Here is a 3,892-nt window from a genome sequence, read left to right as displayed (position 1 = left end):
GTGACCTGGATAGAGAAATTCACTTGGAATAATTTGCCCCAGTAATGTACGAGGCAGACAATGAGTCAATATAGAAAGGACTGTTACAGACTTTTTTTTAATTTTTAATTTCAAATTCATATGAGGGTATAGATTTTTAGGTCACATTGTTTTCAATTCTAAGATCAGGTTCAAGTTGTAGTTGAGCCCTTCACCCAGGGGTGGTGCTGAACACCCCCCCCCCACATTGTGCACATTAGTTGAGATCCTGCCCATCGCCCTCCCGCCTCCCACTTCCCCCCTCTCTCCTTTCCCTTCCCCCTTGTTAGACTCTATTTACTGATTTTTAAAGTAAATTACAGTAGTCAGTAACCGTATATTTTTAAAATTTCAATGTAAATAGTGATCAAAAGCATAAAATGAGATACTTATTTTCACCACCCAGATTTTTTAGGGTAATATCTAGTATTAGGGAGATGGCAGGAAAACTGAGGTTCATATATTCATCTATTTATTAAATATTTATTGAGCACATAACACATGCCAGGCACTATTCTAGATGTCATGCATATATTAATGATCATATCAAGCAGCTTCTTTGTCTTTGTAGAATTTATATTGTAGAAAAGAAGATAAATCAATACATTATTAAAATAATTTCAGGGGGTAATAATCCTATGAAAAGTAAAACAGAGGCTGGGCCTGGTGGCTCACGCCTTTAATCCTAGCACTCTAGGAGGCCAAGGGAGGTAGACTGTCTGAGCTCAGGAGTTGGAGACCAGCCTGAGATAGAGCAAGACACTGTCTCTAAAAAGAGGCTTCATCGTGGGTGCCTAGATACCCAGCTACTGGGGGAGGCTGAGGCAAGAGGACCACTTGAGCCCAAGAGTTTGAGGTTGCTATGAGCTATGACACCATAGCACTCTACCAAAGATGACAAAGAGAGACTCTGTCTCAAAAAGAAAAGAAAAGAAAAGAAAAGAAAAGAAAAGAAAAGAAAAGAAAGAAAGAAAGAAAGAAAGAAAGAAAGAAAGAAAGAAAGAAAAGAAAGAAGGAAGAAAAGTAAAACAGAGTAATTGGATAAACAGGGATAGGAGAGGGGTCTATGATAGATAAGTTGAGGAAGGCATCTCAGAGGAGATAGTATTTGAGCCATGATGGCACTGTGAGAGAAATTCTGCCTCTAAAAACGTATGTTAAGGGAACAACATATCTAAAAATATCTAATTGTGAATATGTTAATTGCACTCTATTTTTATTGCTTTATTATTATTGTACGATGTAATCACTGTACTATTTATGGAGGGCAGTGTGATATTTTGATACATGTATACAACCTGTAATGATCAAATCAGGGTAATGAGCACATCCATCACCTCAACTATTTGTCATTTTTTTGTGTGTTGACGAGATTCAAAATATGCTCTTCTAGCTGTTTGAAAACGCACAATAAATTGTTAATTGTAGTCACCTTCTAGGGCGATAGAACACCAGAACTTGTTCTTTCCATCTTGCTGGACTTTTTCATCTGCTAACCAACCTTTGGCTAGCCTCCCCGCCCCACCCTTCCGCACATCTAATAACCATACCTCTGCTCTGCGCCTGTGAGATCACCCTTTCTACACCTGGTTTATTCACTGAACACGACATCCTCCAAGCTTATCCATGTTGCTGCAAAGGACAGAATTTCATTTCCTTCAACTCCCTCTGTGGCCATCCCAAGTTTCTGTGCCCACCATGGTTTCTGTTATTCCTCTGATGAGCTTTGGTGTTCTCACTCAGTTATTTTCATTAAAATGTTGTTGTTAATTTTTGTTTTAGCTGTCTTGTGCTTCCAGTTGGCCATCTTGCTGACTTCACTTCCGCACTTTATAGTTGAAAAAAATTCAGAAACATTGTAAAAGTCCCTGCAGCGTTCTGCTTGTTCTTTGTCCTCTTAGTTCACTTACTCTGGGGGAGTCAGCTGTCGCGTTGTAAGCAGTCCTGTAGAGGGGTCTATGTGGCAAGGAAATGAGGCCTCCAGACAGCAGCCGTGGGAATAAACTTGAAAGGGCTCCTCTAGCCAGAGTCAAGCTCTCAGATGGCTGAAGCCTTGGCTGAAACATGCCTGGGACCTTATGAGAGACCCAGAGCTAGAACTACCCAGCTCAGCTGCCCCCAAGTCCCTAAATTTCATGAAACTGTGAGGTCATAAATATTAGTTTCAGGTTGCTAAATTTTTAGGGCAATTTGTTACACAGCAATAGCCAATTAATATATCTGGCCAGAAAAATGCTTTAAGAGACATGAAATTTTAATGCTTTTAAGATTTAGAAAATACCCCTGGTTTGCTATGAACTCTACCACTACGGAGTATCTTATACCCACCTGGGACCATCATCCAATTTTTTTTTAAGGTATTTGAGCTGACTTTCACCCGATATTCAATGAAAAGCTATGTATTTTAAAGAGTTGGTCCAAGGCAAATGTTTTCATAACCCAAGCCAAAAAATAAAAAAGAGGTTTTGAGACCAAAAATGTTTGGGAAGGGCATGCAGCTGTTACTACCTCCTGCAGACTCATACTGCACACTGAAATTTTAAAGCTTGCAGGATGTCCTTTAGGAAAAAGTTACCTTACACTTTCTTCAGTGTAGTCTTTCCCCCAATTTAGCCAATTACCTTTTTTTCTTCTTCTCTTCTTTATTTCATAATAGCTGTCGTCATCCTGTGGAACACTAAGAAATGCTGTTCCCATTGGTGAAGTTGCTAAAATTGTGAGGCTTGCAACACCATCCGTGTGGCCTTAGAAGAGGTAGGAACAGAATTTTTGGTTCTTTTGCATATTTAAATCAATAGCTACAGCCCTGCCTGGCCTGGTATCTTAGAAATTTGCCTTGCCTGCTTTTTTATTAGAATTCATTGCCAAATATGAATGTATAAGAAAGTTATTCTTTAAACACTAAATTGCTACCATGTGTTTCAATCCGTGCCTAGCTTTCCTCTACTGTCTAGCTGACACCCACATCAGGAATGCATGAATATTCAGATATTATCTTTAAGGAAACAAACCAAAAACATCAAAGTCGAAAGAAGGAAAAAATATACGTAAACCTAATCTTGTGATTATTAGTCACATGATTCTTCTCCAGTGATAAGAATTATGGCAAACTCGTTTTCTAAAAGCTTTGATCTGGTAGGGATTTCTGTGAATTAAAAAAAAAATGTCTTTAAAACTTTAATCATCATGAACCTTTCTATTTGTTTTTAATACTTTCCACCTATAAGAGGAAGAGAACATATCAGCCACAATCCAGAGCCCTGTCACATTGGAATACTGTTCCTTTTAACTTGTCCTGACACAGGGGTTGACAGCAACAGAACAGATAGTCCTGGAGTTAGTAGGGCCTGAAGAGCCGGCTGCTGCAGGGCTGGCTCTGGGTTACAGGGAGGCTCTGTTACGACTGTGAATGATGCAGTTCAGGCCATTGAGACAGCAAAAGCCCCACAACTTGCAATTTAATAGTGGCCACTGAGCCCAGCAGCTCGTGTTTGAAGCAGCATAGTTCAGTGCTTTGCTACTCAAAATTTCCTGGCGTGGCAGCATCAGAATCTCTGATGCTTACTCTTTCAACTTTATCATGCAAATGTTCTTATAATTCCTAGATTTCTTCTAAACCCCTGAGTGCCTCATTCTAGAATAGTCTAAGACTCATCTGGCAATGCAATCTCTCTGACACACTTCTCTCCACTACTGCTAAGGCCTGGCTTAGTCCTATTGGACTTCCAGGGAAATATTAATCAATAAAAACAAAATACTTCCACCTAGGAAGAGAAACAATTATGCCTTTTTCAATAACTTAAAGAAATAAAACTATCTATCATTTCACTCATGTTAAGGAGACAGAGAAAGAGTTAAAAAAAAAAAAAAAAAA

The sequence above is a fragment of the Otolemur garnettii genome, unplaced genomic scaffold (assembly GCF_000181295.1).
Source record: "Otolemur garnettii isolate 467f Iridium unplaced genomic scaffold, OtoGar3 scaffold00039, whole genome shotgun sequence".
Lineage (NCBI taxonomy): Eukaryota > Metazoa > Chordata > Mammalia > Primates > Galagidae > Otolemur > Otolemur garnettii.
Note: the sequence above shows the minus strand (reverse complement) of the source record.